Here is a 13,672-nt window from a genome sequence, read left to right as displayed (position 1 = left end):
AGCACAAAACAACTCCTTTTATGAACATTGTAGTGTCAAAGTAGATGGTGCGTGCAAAAACATCAAGTGATTAAGGCACTCCTGGAAGGAATACACGAGATCTCCAAGACATACTTTTACCCGCTAGGCCCCAGTACCTACGCCGCACACAAAGAAGTCCAGCGATCAAGGAAGTCTTGTAACTTGATCTCAGGATTTCACGGTTTCACGGATGATCCAGCCACAGAATGGATTGGTCTCTTGCTTTTTGCAGACATTGTTTTGTGATCTTCTCTGAGAGTTTACCTTTAGACTGTGTGGCTGAAAATGAAGCCAGCAGCTTCAGTGGCGCTGTGGTTTAGTTGGTTAAAGTGCCTGTCTAGTAAACAGGAGATCCTGGGTTTGAATCCCAGCAGTGCCTGAGCTGACTGTGTCTTTATGCATCTTTTGCCTTTAATTGACTGAACTTTTGCGTTGGGCATTTAGTAGCAAGCGTGGATCTCGTTGCTGTTAGAAGAACCATTTCAAGCATAAAACAACTCCCTTTTTGGCCTTTGCCAACATGACTGTAGCTTTACACATCTTTTGCCTTGAAATGACCAATAAAATTGTACTGGGCATTTAGAAGCAAGCTAGTCATAAGTAGTGTTTATACACAGAGGCACTGCTAGGATTTGAACCCAGGATCTCCTGTTTACGAGAAAGGCACTTTAACCAGCTAAGCCACAGCGCCTCATTTAAACGATTTCAAATCCCAGAGAATTGCCCATATGTACCGTGAGCCAAAAACGGATGGATGTTAGAGTTGCACATTCTGCGACAAAACTTCATGGGACGCCATGTGGAAGTGCACCTTGGTAATGTATGCAAAGGCATAATCCAACATATCAGAATTGATTACACATGAACTTTGGTACAGCTTGAAACTGCTAGCACTTGATCTCAATATCTGATCTTGCGAAAATGGCAGTGATAGAAGAACCATTTCAAGCACAAAACAACTCCTTTTATGAACATTGTAGTGTCAAAGTAGATGGTGCGTGCAAAAACATCAAGTGATTAAGGCACTCCTGGAAGGAATACACGAGATCTCCAAGACATGCTTTTACCCGCTAGGCCCCAGTACCTACGCCGCACACAAAGAAGTCCAGCGATCAAGGAAGTCTTGTAACTTGATCTCAGGATTTCACGGATGCGTTGGGCATTTTGCGTGGATCTCATTGTTGTTAGAAGAACCATTTCAAGCATAAAACAACTCCCTTTTTGGCCTTTGCCAACATGACTGTAGCTTTACACATCTTTTGCTTTGAAATGACTAATAAAATTGTACTGGGCATTTAGAAGCAAGCTAGTCATAAGTAGTGTTTATACACAGAGGCACTGCTGGGAAATGAACCCAGGATCTCCTGTTTACGAGACAGGCACTTTAACCAGCTAAGCCACAGCGCCTCATTTAAACGATTTCAAATCCCAGAGAATTGCCCATATGTACCGAGAGCCAAAAACGGATGGATGTTAGAGTTGCACCTTCTGCGACAAAACTTCATGGGACGCCGTGTGGAAGTGCACCTTGGTAATGTATGCAAAGGCGTAATCCAACATATCAGAATTGATTACACATGAACTTTGGTACAGCTTGAAACTGCTAGCACTTGATCTCAATATCTGATCTTGCGAAAATGGCAGTGATAGAACAACCATTTCAAGCACAAAACAACTCCTTTTATGAACATTGTAGTGTCAAAGTAGATGGTGCGTGCAAAAACATCAAGTGATTAAGGCACTCCTGGAAGGAATACACGAGATCTCCAAGACATGCTTTTACCCGCTAGGCCCCAGTACCTACGCCGCACACAAAGAAGTCCAGCGATCAAGGAAGTCTTGTAACTTGATCTCAGGATTTCACGGATGATCCAGCCACAGAATGGAGTGGCATCTTGCTTTTTGAAGACATTGTTTTGTGATCTTCTCTGAGAGTTTACCTTTAGACTGTGTGGCTGAAAATGAAGCCAGAGTCTTGAGTGGCGCTGTGGCTTAGTTGGTTAAAGTGCCTGTCTAGTAAACAGGAGATCCTGGGTTCAAATCCCAGCAGTGCCTGAGCTGACTGTGTCTTTATGCATCTTTTGCCTTTAATTGACTAAACTATTGCGTTGGGCATTTAGTAGCAAGCGTGGATCTCGTTGTCAATTTATCCTGCGCGCTTACATGCCTACTGCGTTATTTTTCCCCGAGGCAAAAGCTGCGCCTCGAGGTAGTGTGGCCGAGTGGTCTAAGGCGCTGGATTTAGGCTCCAGTCTCTCAGGAGGCCTGGGTTAAAATCCCACCACTGCCATTTGACACCAGGTGCATATGGAAAGCACTTCTTATAATGATAAAGGGTTCTTACCTCTTGCAGGTCATCAATGTTTACTCTTTGTACAATTATGCACAGATGATCAGCTCTTCTAGTTAAGACATCCTCCCTGCTGAGCTTCCTAGCTCGTAACCTGCACGAATGCAACAGAAAAACAAGTGCAGGAAGTGTGGCTGAGTGGTCCAAAGCGCTGGCTTAAGGCTCCAGTCTCTCAGGACAAGTGGAATCCCACCACTGCCATCTGACAACTAGAGGCAATCGATTCCATATCTCAAATGAATGACTTTGTTTGAGACAGGAGTTGACTTATTTGTAGTCTCCACCGCTGGTTGAACAGCGTGAAGCATCAAAAAATCATCTATGGCTAAAGCAACAACATCTTCTGACTTTTTGTGTGAAATTACACAGTTGCTTCTTTATCCCATAATCCCAAAAAAAGCAGTATTACGTGCACTGAAAATGTTGAAACGTGCCAACCTGACAGAGCAATAGAGCAGAGTGGTATAGTGGACCTTGTAGCATTTGATCTCAATATTTGATCTTACGAAACCGGGAGTGATAGAAGAAGCATTTCAAGCATAAAACAACTCCCTTTTTGGCCGTTGCCAACATGACTGTAGCTTTACACATCTTTTGCCTTGAAATGACCAATAAAATTGTACTGGGCATTTAGAAGCAAGCTAGTCATACGTAGTGTTTATACACAGAGGCACTGCTGGGATTTGAACCCAGGATCTCCTGTTTACAAGACAGGCACTTTAACCAGCTAAGCCACAGCGCCTCATTTAAAGGATTTCAAATCCCAGAGAATTGCCCATATGTAGATGGTGCGTGCAAAAACATCAAGTGATTAAGGCACTCCTGGAAGGAATACACGAGATCTCCAAGACATGCTTTTACCCGCTAGGCCCCAGTACTTACGCCGCACACAAAGAAGTCCAGCGATCAAGGAAGTCTTGTAACTTGATCTCAGGATTTCACGGATGCGTTGGGCATTTTGTAACAATCTGACACACAGCGCCTCATTTAAAGGATTTCAAATCCCAGAGAATTGCCCATATGTACCGTGAGCCAAAAACCCAATTATATTTCGATGGATGTTAGAGTTGCACCTTCTGCGACAAAACTTCATGGGACGCCATGTGGAAGTGCACCTTGGTAATGTATGCAAAGGCGTAATCCAACATGTCAGAATTGATTCCACATGAACTTTGTTACAGCTTGAAACTGCTAGCACTTGATCTCAATATCTGATCTTGCGAAAATGGCAGTGATAGAACAACCATTTCAAGCACAAAACAACTCCTTTTATGAACATTGTAGTGTCAAAGTAGATGGTGCGTGCAAAAACATCAAGTGATTAAGGCACTCCTGGAAGGAATACACGAGATCTCCAAGACATGCTTTTACCCGCTAGGCCCCAGTACCTACGCCGCACACAAAGAAGTCCAGCGATCAAGGAAGTCTTGTAACTTGATCTCAGGATTTCACGGATGATCCAGCCACAGAATGGAGTGGCATCTTGCTTTTTGCAGACATTGTTTTGTGATCTTCTCTGAGAGTTTACCTTTAGACTGTGTGGCTGAAAATGAAGCCAGGGTCTTGAGTGGCGCTGTGGCTTAGTTGGTTAAAGTGCCTGTCTAGTAAACAGGAGATCCTGGGTTCAAATCCCAGCAGTGCCTGAGCTGACTGTGTCTTTATGCATCTTTTGCCTTTAATTGACTAAACTATTGCGTTGGGCATTTAGTAGCAAGCGTGGATCTCGTTGTTGTTAGAAGAACCATTTCAAGCATAAAACAACTCCCTTTTTGGCCTTTGCCAACATGACTGTAGCTTTACACATCTTTTGCCTTAAAATGACCAATAAAATTGTACTGGGCATTTAGAAGCAAGCTAGTCATAAGTAGTGTTTATACACAGAGGCACTGCTAGGATTTGAACCCAGGATCTCCTGTTTACAAGACAGGCGCTTTAACCAGCTAAGCCACAGCGCCTCATTTAAACGATTTCAAATCCCAGAGAATTGCCCATATGTACCGAGAGCCAAAAACGGATGGATGTTAGAGTTGCACCTTCTGCGACAAAATTTCATGGGACGCCGTGTGGAAGTGCACCTTGGTAATGTATGCAAAGGCGTAATCCAACATATCAGAATTGATTCCACATGAACTTTGTTACAGCTTGAAACTGCTAGCACTTGATCTCAATATCTGATCTTGCGAAAATGGCAGTGATAGAAGAACCATTTCAAGCACAAAACAACTCCTTTTATGAACATTGTAGTGTCAAAGTAGATGGTGCGTGCAAAAACATCAAGTGATTAAGGCACTCCTGGAAGGAATACACGAGATCTCCAAGACATGCTTTTACCCGCTAGGCCCCAGTACCTACGCCGCACACAAAGAAGTCCAGCGATCAAGGAAGTCTTGTAACTTGATCTCAGGATTTCACGGATGCGTTGGGCATTTAGTAGCAAGCGTGGATCTCGTTGTCAATTTATCCTACGTGCTTACATGCCTACGGCGTTATTTTTCCCCGGGGCAAAAAGCTGCGCCTTGAGGTAGTGTGGCCGAGTGGTCTAAGGCGCTGGATTTAAAACTTCATGGGACGCCATGTGGAAGTGCACCTTGGTAATGTATGCAAAGGCGTAATCCAACATGTCAGAATTGATTCCACATGAACTTTGTTACAGCTTGAAACTGCTAGCACTTGATCTCAATATCTGATCTTGCGAAAATGGCAGTGATAGAAGAACCATTTCAAGCACAAAACAACTCCTTTTATGAACATTGTAGTGTCAAAGTAGATGGTGCGTGCAAAAACATCAAGTGATTAAGGCACTCCTGGAAGGAATACACGAGATCTCCAAGACATGCTTTTACCCGCTAGGCCCCAGTACCTACGCCGCACACAAAGAAGTCCAGCGATCAAGGAAGTCTTGTAACTTGATCTCAGGATTTCACGGATGATCCAGCCACAGAATGGAGTGGCATCTTGCTTTTTGCAGACATTGTTTTGTGATCTTCTCTGAGAGTTTACCTTTAGACTGTGTGGCTGAAAATGAAGCCAGAGTCTTGAGTGGCGCTGTGGCTTAGTTGGTTAAAGTGCCTGTCTAGTAAACAGGAGATCCTGGGTTCAAATCCCAGCAGTGCCTGAGCTGACTGTGTCTTTATGCATCTTTTGCCTTTAACTATTGCATTGGGCATTTAGTAGCAAGCGTGGATCTCGTTGTCAATTTATCCTACGCGCTTACATGCCTACTGCGTTATTTTTCCCCGAGGCAAAAGCTGCGCCTTGAGGTGGTGTGGCCGAGTGGTCTAAGGCGCGGGATTTAGGCTCCAGTCTCTCAGGAGGCGTGGGTTCAAATCCCACCACTGCCATTTGACACCAGGTGCCTATGGAAAGCACTTCATATAATGATATAGGGTTCTTACCTCTTGCAGGTCATCAATGTTTACTCTTTGTACAATTATGCACAGATGATCAGCTCTTCTAGTTAAGACATCCTCCCTGCTGAGCTTCCTAGCTCGTAACCTGCACGAATGCAACAGAAAAACAAGTGCAGGAAGTGTGGCTGAGTGGTCCAAAGCGCTGGCTTAAGGCTCCAGTCTCTCAGGACAAGTGGAATCCCACCACTGCCATCTGACAACTACAGGCTATCGATTCCATATCTCAAATGAATGACTTTGTTTGAGACAGGAGTTGACTTATCTGTAGTCTCCACCGCTGGTTGAACAGCGTGAAGCATCAAAAAATCATCTATGGCTAAAGCAACAACATCTTCTGACTTTTTGTGTGAAATTACACAGTTGCTTCTTTATCCCATAATCCCAAAATAAGCAGTATTACGTGCACTGAAAATGTTGAAACGTGCCAACCTGACAGAGCAATAGAGCAGAGTGGTATAGTGGACCTTGTAGCATTTGATCTCAATATTTGATCTTGCGAAACCGGGAGTGATAGAAGAGTGGCGCTGTGGCTTAGTTGGTTAAAGTGCCTGTCTAGTAAACAGGAGATCCTGGGTTCAAATCCCAGCAGTGCCTGAGCTGACTGTGTCTTTATGCATCTTTTGCCTTTAATTGACTAAACTATTGCGTTGGGCATTTAGTAGCAAGCGTGGATCTCGTTGTTGTTAGAAGAACCATTTCAAGCATAAAACAACTCCCTTTTTGGCCTTTGCCAACATGACTGTAGCTTTACACATCTTTTGCCTTGAAATGACCAATAAAATTGTACTGGGCATTTAGAAGCAAGCTAGTCATAAGTAGTGTTTATACACAGAGGCACTGCTAGGATTTGAACCCAGGATCTCCTGTTTACAAGACAGGCGCTTTAACCAGCTAAGCCACAGCGCCTCATTTAAACGATTTCAAATCCCAGAGAATTGCCCATATGTACCGAGAGCCAAAAACGGATGGATGTTAGAGTTGCACCTTCTGCGACAAAATTTCATGGGACGCCGTGTGGAAGTGCACCTTGGTAATGTATGCAAAGGCGTAATCCAACATATCAGAATTGATTCCACATGAACTTTGTTACAGCTTGAAACTGCTAGCACTTGATCTCAATATCTGATCTTGCGAAAATGGCAGTGATAGAAGAACCATTTCAAGCACAAAACAACTCCTTTTATGAACATTGTAGTGTCAAAGTAGATGGTGCGTGCAAAAACATCAAGTGATTAAGGCACTCCTGGAAGGAATACACGAGATCTCCAAGACATGCTTTTACCCGCTAGGCCCCAGTACCTACGCCGCACACAAAGAAGTCCAGCGATCAAGGAAGTCTTGTAACTTGATCTCAGGATTTCACGGATGCGTTGGGCATTTAGTAGCAAGCGTGGATCTCGTTGTCAATTTATCCTACGTGCTTACATGCCTACGGCGTTATTTTTCCCCGGGGCAAAAAGCTGCGCCTTGAGGTAGTGTGGCCGAGTGGTCTAAGGCGCTGGATTTAAAACTTCATGGGACGCCATGTGGAAGTGCACCTTGGTAATGTATGCAAAGGCGTAATCCAACATGTCAGAATTGATTCCACATGAACTTTGTTACAGCTTGAAACTGCTAGCACTTGATCTCAATATCTGATCTTGCGAAAATGGCAGTGATAGAACAACCATTTCAAGCACAAAACAACTCCTTTTATGAACATTGTAGTGTCAAAGTAGATGGTGCGTGCAAAAACATCAAGTGATTAAGGCACTCCTGGAAGGAATACACGAGATCTCCAATACATGCTTTTACCCGCTAGGCCCCAGTACCTACGCCGCACACAAAGAAGTCCAGCGATCAAGGAAGTCTTGTAACTTGATCTCAGGATTTCACGGATGCGTTGGGCATTTTGTAGCCATCTGACACACAGCGCCTCATTTAAAGGATTTCAAATCCCAGAGAATTGCCCATATGTACCGTGAGCCAAAAACCCAATTATATTTCGATGGATGTTAGAGTTGCACCTTCTGCGACAAAACTTCATGGGACGCCATGTGGAAGTGCACCTTGGTAATGTATGCAAAGGCGTAATCCAACATGTCAGAATTGATTCCACATGAACTTTGTTACAACTTGAAACTGCTAGCACTTGATCTCAATAGCTGATCTTGCGAAAATGGCAGTGATAGAACAACCATTCCAAGCACAAAACAACTCCTTTTATGAACATTGTAGTGTCAAAGTAGATGGTGCGTGCAAAAACATCAAGTGATTAAGGCACTCCTGGAAGGAATACACGAGATCTCCAATACATGCTTTTACCCGCTAGGCCCCAGTACCTACGCCGCACACAAAGAAGTCCAGCGATCAAGGAAGTCTTGTAACTTGATCTCAGGATTTCACGGATGCGTTGGGCATTTTGTAGCCATCTGACACACAGCGCCTCATTTAAAGGATTTCAAATCCCAGAGAATTGCCCATATGTACCGTGAGCCAAAAACCCAATTATATTTCGATGGATGTTAGAGTTGCACCTTCTGCGACAAAACTTCATGGGACGCCATGTGGAAGTGCACCTTGGTAATGTATGCAAAGGCGTAATCCAACATGTCAGAATTGATTCCACATGAACTTTGTTACAACTTGAAACTGCTAGCACTTGATCTCAATAGCTGATCTTGCGAAAATGGCAGTGATAGAACAACCATTCCAAGCACAAAACAACTCCTTTTATGAACATTGTAGTGTCAAAGTAGATGGTGCGTGCAAAAACATCAAGTGATTAAGGCACTCCTGGAAGGAATACACGAGATCTCCAAGACATGCTTTTACCCGCTAGGCCCCAGTACCTACGCCGCACACAAAGAAGTCCAGCGATCAAGGAAGTCTTGTAACTTGATCTCAGGATTTCACGGTTTCACGGATGATCCAGCCACAGAATGGATTGGCATCTTGCTTTTTGCAGACATTGTTTTGTGATCTTCTCTGAGAGTTTACCTTTAGACTGTGTGGCTGAAAATGAAGCCAGCAGCTTGAGTGGCGCTGTGGCTTAGTTGGTTAAAGTGCCTGTCTAGTAAACAGGAGATCCTGGGTTCGAATCCCAGCAGTGCCTGAGCTGACAGTGTCTTTATGCATCTTTTGCCTTTAATTGACTGAACTTTTGCGTTGGGCATTTAGTAGCAAGCGTGGATCTCGTTGTTGTTAGAAGAACCATTTCAAGCATAAAACAACTCCCTTTTTGGCCTTTGCCAACATGACTGTAGCTTTACACATCTTTTGCTTTGAAATGACTAATAAAATTGTACTGGGCATTTAGAAGCAAGCTAGTCATAAGTAGTGTTTATACACAGAGGCACTGCTGGGAAATGAACCCAGGATCTCCTGTTTACGAGACAGGCACTTTAACCAGCTAAGCCACAGCGCCTCATTTAAACGATTTCAAATCCCAGAGAATTGCCCATATGTACCGGGAGCCAAAAACGGATGGATGTTAGAGTTGCACCTTCTGCGACAAAACTTCATGGGACGCCGTGTGGAAGTGCACCTTGGTAATGTATGCAAAGGCGTAATCCAACATGTCAGAATTGATTCCACATGAACTTTGTTACAGCTTGAAACTGCTAGCACTTGATCTCAATATCTGATCTTGCGAAAATGGCAGTGATAGAAGAACCATTTCAAGCACAAAACAACTCCTTTTATGAACATTGTAGTGTCAAAGTAGATGGTGCGTGCAAAAACATCAAGTGATTAAGGCACTCCTGGAAGGAATACACGAGATCTCCAAGACATGCTTTTACCCGCTAGGCCCCAGTACCTACGCCGCACACAAAGAAGTCCAGCGATCAAGGAAGTCTTGTAACTTGATCTCAGGATTTCACGGATGATCCAGCCACAGAATGGAGTGGCATCTTGCTTTTTGCAGACATTGTTTTGTGATCTTCTCTGAGAGTTTACCTTTAGACTGTGTGGCTGAAAATGAAGCCAGAGTCTTGAGTGGCGCTGTGGCTTAGTTGGTTAAAGTGCCTGTCTAGTAAACAGGAGATCCTGGGTTCAAATCCCAGCAGTGCCTGAGCTAACTGTGTCTTTATGCATCTTTTGCCTTTAACTATTGCGTTGGGCATTTAGTAGCAAGCGTGGATCTCGTTGTCAATTTATCCTACGCGCTTCCATGCCTACTGCGTTATTTTTCCCCGAGGCAAAAGCTGCGCCTTGAGGTGGTGTGGCCGAGTGGTCTAAGGTGCGGGATTTAGGCTCCAGTCTCTCAGGAGGCGTGGGTTCAAATCCCACCACTGCCATTTGACACCAGGTGCCTATGGAAAGCACTTCATATAATGATATAGGGTTCTTACCTCTTGCAGGTCATCAATGTTTACTCTTTGTACAATTATGCACAGATGATCAGCTCTTCTAGTTAAGACATCCTCCCTGCTGAGCTTCCTAGCTCGTAACCTGCACGAATGCAACAGAAAAACAAGTGCAGGAAGTGTGGCTGAGTGGTCCAAAGCGCTGGCTTAAGGCTCCAGTCTCTCAGGACAAGTGGAATCCCACCACTGCCATCTGACAACTACAGGCTATCGATTCCATATCTCAAATGAATGACTTTGTTAGAGACAGGAGTTGACTTATCTGTAGTCTCCACCGCTGGTTGAACAGCGTGAAGCATCAAAAAATCATCTATGGCTAAAGCAACAACATCTTCTGACTTTTTGTGTGAAATTACACAGTTGCTTCTTTATCCCATAATCCCAAAAAAAGCAGTATTACGTGCACTGAAAATGTTGAAACGTGCCAACCTGACAGAGCAATAGAGCAGAGTGGTATAGTGGACCTTGTAGCATTTGATCTCAATATTTGATCTTGCGAAACCGGGAGTGATAGAAGAACCATTTCAAGCATAAAACAACTCCCTTTTTGGCCTTTGCCAACATGACTGTAGCTTTACACATCTTTTGCCTTGAAATGACCAATGAAATTGTATTGGGCATTCAGAAGAAAGCTAGTCATAAGTGGTGTTTATAGACAGAGGCACTGCTGGGATTTGAACCCAGGATCTCCTGTTTACGAGACAGGCACTTTAACCAGCTAAGCCACAGCGCCTCATTTAAAGGATTTCAAATCCCAGAGAATTGCCCATATGTTCCGTGAGCCAAAAACCCAATTATATTTCGATGGATGTTAGAGTTGCACCTTCTACGACAAAACTTCATGGGACGCCATGTGGAAGTGCACCTTGGTAATGTATGCAAAGGCGTAATCCAACATGTCAGAATTGATTCCACATGAACTTTGTTACAGCTTGAAACTGCTAGCACTTGATCTCAATATCTGATCTTGCGAAAATGGCAGTGATAGAAGAACCATTTCAAGCACAAAACAACTCCTTTTATGAACATTGTAGTGTCAAAGTAGATGGTGCGTGCAAAAACATCAAGTGATTAAGGCACTCCTGGAAGGAATACACGAGATCTCCAAGACATGCTTTTACCCGCTAGGCCCCAGTACCTACGCCGCACACAAAGAAGTCCAGCGATCAAGGAAGTCTTGTAACTTGATCTCAGGATTTCACGGATGCGTTGGGCATTTTGCGTGAATCTCATTGTTGTTAGAAGAACCATTTCAAGCATAAAACAACTCCCTTTTTGGCCTTTGCCAACATGACTGTAGCTTTACACATCTTTTGCTTTGAAATGACTAATAAAATTGTACTGGGCATTTAGAAGCAAGCTAGTCATAAGTAGTGTTTATACACAGAGGCACTGCTGGGAAATGAACCCAGGATCTCCTGTTTACGAGACAGGCACTTTAACCAGCTAAGCCACAGCGCCTCATTTAAACGATTTAAAATCCCAGAGAATTGCCCATATGTACCGAGAGCCAAAAACGGATGGATGTTAGAGTTGCACCTTCTGCGACAAAACTTCATGGGACGCCGTGTGGAAGTGCACCTTGGTAATGTATGCAAAGGCGTAATCCAACATATCAGAATTGATTACACATGAACTTTGGTACAGCTTGAAACTGCTAGCACTTGATCTCAATATCTGATCTTGCGAAAATGGCAGTGATAGAAGAACCATTTCAAGCACAAAACAACTCCTTTTATGAACATTGTAGTGTCAAAGTAGATGGTGCGTGCAAAAACATCAAGTGATTAAGGCACTCCTGGAAGGAATACACGAGATCTCCAAGACATGCTTTTACCCGCTAGGCCCCAGTACCTACGCCGCACACAAAGAAGTCCAGCGATCAAGGAAGTCTTGTAACTTGATCTCAGGATTTCACGGTTTCACGGATGATCCAGCCACAGAATGGATTGGCATCTTGCTTTTTGCAGACATTGTTTTGTGATCTTCTCTGAGAGTTTACCTTTAGACTGTGTGGCTGAAAATGAAGCCAGAGTCTTGAGTGGCGCTGTGGCTTAGTTGGTTAAAGTGCCTGTCTAGTAAACAGGAGATCCTGGGTTCAAATCCCAGCAGTGCCTGAGCTGTCTGTGTCTTTATGCATCTTTTGCCTTTAATTGACTAAACTATTGCGTTGGGCATTTAGTAGCAAGCGTGGATCTCGTTGTCAATTTATCCTGCGCGCTTACATGCCTACTGCGTTATTTTTCCCCGAGGCAAAAGCTGCGCCTTGAGGTAGTGTGGCCGAGTGGTCTAAGGCGCTGGATTTAGGCTCCAGTCTCTCAGGAGGCGTGGGTTCAAATCCCACCACTGCCATTTGACACCAGGTGCATATGGAAAGCACTTCTTATAATGATAAAGGGTTCTTACCTCTTGCAGGTCATCAATGTTTACTCTTTGTACAATTATGCACAGATGATCAGCTCTTCTAGTTAAGACATCCTCCCTGCTGAGCTTCCTAGCTCGTAACCTGCACGAATGCAACAGAAAAACAAGTGCAGGAAGTGTGGCTGAGTGGTCCAAAGCGCTGGCTTAAGGCTCCAGTCTCTCAGGACAAGTGGAATCCCACCACTGCCATCTGACAACTAGAGGCTATCGATTCCATATCTCAAATGAATGACTTTGTTTGAGACAGGAGTTGACTTATTTGTAGTCTCCACCGCTGGTTGAACAGCGTGAAGCATCAAAAAATCATCTATGGCTAAAGCAACAACATCTTCTGACTTTTTGTGTGAAATTACACAGTTGCTTCTTTATCCCATAATCCCAAAAAAAGCAGTATTACGTGCACTGAAAATGTTGAAACGTGCCAACCTGACAGAGCAATAGAGCAGAGTGGTATAGTGGACCTTGTAGCATTTGATCTCAATATTTGATCTTGCGAAACCGGGAGTGATAGAAGAACCATTTCAAGCATAAAACAACTCCCTTTTTGGCCTTTGCCAACATGACTGTAGCTTTACACATCTTTTGCCTTGAAATGAACAATAAAATTGTACTGGGCATTTAGAAGCAAGCTAGTCATAAGTAATGTTTATACACAGAGGCACTGCTGGGATTTGAACCCAGGATCTCCTGTTTACAAGACAGGCACTTTAACCAGCTAAGCCACAGCGCCTCATTTAAAAGATTTCAAATCCCAGAGAATTGCCCATATGTAGATGGTGCGTGCAAAAACATTAAGTGATTAAGGCACTCCTGGAAGGAATACACGAGATCTCCAAGACATGCTTTTACCCGCTAGGCCCCAGTACCTACGCCGCACACAAAGAAGTCCAGCGATCAAGGAAGTCTTGTAACTTGATCTCAGGATTTCACGGATGCGTTGGGCATTTTGTAACAATCTGACACACAGCGCCTCATTTAAAGGATTTCAAATCCCAGAGAATTGCCCATATGTACCGTGAGCCAAAAACCCAATTATATTTCGATGGATGTTAGAGTTGCACCTTCTGCGACAAAACTTCATGGGACGCCATGTGGAAGTGCACCTTGGTAATGTATGC

The 13,672-nt window shown here is 43.8% G+C and overlaps 21 non-coding genes across 21 annotated transcripts; 12 read left to right on the top strand and 9 right to left on the bottom strand.

Annotated features, from left to right (window-relative positions):
* The first annotated feature begins 326 nt into the window (after window positions 1–326).
* On the top strand, window positions 327–400 carry trnat-agu (transfer RNA threonine (anticodon AGU)). Its single transcript has one exon. It is a non-coding gene; the product is annotated as a tRNA-Thr (tRNA).
* Window positions 401–638: 238 nt separating this feature from the next.
* trnat-cgu (transfer RNA threonine (anticodon CGU)) lies at window positions 639–712 on the bottom strand. Its single transcript has one exon. It is a non-coding gene; the product is annotated as a tRNA-Thr (tRNA).
* Window positions 713–1,354: 642 nt separating this feature from the next.
* trnat-cgu (transfer RNA threonine (anticodon CGU)) lies at window positions 1,355–1,428 on the bottom strand. Its single transcript has one exon. It is a non-coding gene; the product is annotated as a tRNA-Thr (tRNA).
* Window positions 1,429–2,002: 574 nt separating this feature from the next.
* trnat-agu (transfer RNA threonine (anticodon AGU)) lies at window positions 2,003–2,076 on the top strand. The gene has a single exon. It is a non-coding gene; the product is annotated as a tRNA-Thr (tRNA).
* A 153-nt stretch (window positions 2,077–2,229) lies between these two features.
* On the top strand, window positions 2,230–2,311 carry trnal-uag (transfer RNA leucine (anticodon UAG)). Its single transcript has one exon. It is a non-coding gene; the product is annotated as a tRNA-Leu (tRNA).
* A 728-nt stretch (window positions 2,312–3,039) lies between these two features.
* Window positions 3,040–3,113, bottom strand: trnat-ugu (transfer RNA threonine (anticodon UGU)). Its single transcript has one exon. It is a non-coding gene; the product is annotated as a tRNA-Thr (tRNA).
* Window positions 3,114–3,940: 827 nt separating this feature from the next.
* Window positions 3,941–4,014, top strand: trnat-agu (transfer RNA threonine (anticodon AGU)). The gene has a single exon. It is a non-coding gene; the product is annotated as a tRNA-Thr (tRNA).
* Window positions 4,015–4,252: 238 nt separating this feature from the next.
* Window positions 4,253–4,326, bottom strand: trnat-ugu (transfer RNA threonine (anticodon UGU)). The gene has a single exon. It is a non-coding gene; the product is annotated as a tRNA-Thr (tRNA).
* Window positions 4,327–5,412: 1,086 nt separating this feature from the next.
* trnat-agu (transfer RNA threonine (anticodon AGU)) lies at window positions 5,413–5,486 on the top strand. The gene has a single exon. It is a non-coding gene; the product is annotated as a tRNA-Thr (tRNA).
* A 144-nt stretch (window positions 5,487–5,630) lies between these two features.
* trnal-uag (transfer RNA leucine (anticodon UAG)) lies at window positions 5,631–5,712 on the top strand. Its single transcript has one exon. It is a non-coding gene; the product is annotated as a tRNA-Leu (tRNA).
* Window positions 5,713–6,301: 589 nt separating this feature from the next.
* trnat-agu (transfer RNA threonine (anticodon AGU)) lies at window positions 6,302–6,375 on the top strand. The gene has a single exon. It is a non-coding gene; the product is annotated as a tRNA-Thr (tRNA).
* A 238-nt stretch (window positions 6,376–6,613) lies between these two features.
* Window positions 6,614–6,687, bottom strand: trnat-ugu (transfer RNA threonine (anticodon UGU)). Its single transcript has one exon. It is a non-coding gene; the product is annotated as a tRNA-Thr (tRNA).
* Window positions 6,688–8,801: 2,114 nt separating this feature from the next.
* On the top strand, window positions 8,802–8,875 carry trnat-agu (transfer RNA threonine (anticodon AGU)). The gene has a single exon. It is a non-coding gene; the product is annotated as a tRNA-Thr (tRNA).
* A 238-nt stretch (window positions 8,876–9,113) lies between these two features.
* Window positions 9,114–9,187, bottom strand: trnat-cgu (transfer RNA threonine (anticodon CGU)). The gene has a single exon. It is a non-coding gene; the product is annotated as a tRNA-Thr (tRNA).
* Window positions 9,188–9,761: 574 nt separating this feature from the next.
* trnat-agu (transfer RNA threonine (anticodon AGU)) lies at window positions 9,762–9,835 on the top strand. The gene has a single exon. It is a non-coding gene; the product is annotated as a tRNA-Thr (tRNA).
* Window positions 9,836–9,979: 144 nt separating this feature from the next.
* On the top strand, window positions 9,980–10,061 carry trnal-uag (transfer RNA leucine (anticodon UAG)). The gene has a single exon. It is a non-coding gene; the product is annotated as a tRNA-Leu (tRNA).
* Window positions 10,062–10,789: 728 nt separating this feature from the next.
* On the bottom strand, window positions 10,790–10,863 carry trnat-cgu (transfer RNA threonine (anticodon CGU)). Its single transcript has one exon. It is a non-coding gene; the product is annotated as a tRNA-Thr (tRNA).
* Window positions 10,864–11,517: 654 nt separating this feature from the next.
* trnat-cgu (transfer RNA threonine (anticodon CGU)) lies at window positions 11,518–11,591 on the bottom strand. Its single transcript has one exon. It is a non-coding gene; the product is annotated as a tRNA-Thr (tRNA).
* A 582-nt stretch (window positions 11,592–12,173) lies between these two features.
* On the top strand, window positions 12,174–12,247 carry trnat-agu (transfer RNA threonine (anticodon AGU)). Its single transcript has one exon. It is a non-coding gene; the product is annotated as a tRNA-Thr (tRNA).
* Window positions 12,248–12,400: 153 nt separating this feature from the next.
* Window positions 12,401–12,482, top strand: trnal-uag (transfer RNA leucine (anticodon UAG)). Its single transcript has one exon. It is a non-coding gene; the product is annotated as a tRNA-Leu (tRNA).
* A 728-nt stretch (window positions 12,483–13,210) lies between these two features.
* On the bottom strand, window positions 13,211–13,284 carry trnat-ugu (transfer RNA threonine (anticodon UGU)). The gene has a single exon. It is a non-coding gene; the product is annotated as a tRNA-Thr (tRNA).
* Between the last annotated feature and the right edge of the window lie 388 nt (window positions 13,285–13,672).

This window comes from Channa argus, chromosome 10 (genome assembly GCF_033026475.1).
Source record: "Channa argus isolate prfri chromosome 10, Channa argus male v1.0, whole genome shotgun sequence".
NCBI lineage: Eukaryota > Metazoa > Chordata > Actinopteri > Anabantiformes > Channidae > Channa > Channa argus.
The sequence above is the reverse complement of the archived record's forward strand: the minus strand, read 5'-3'. Positions and strand labels throughout refer to the sequence as shown.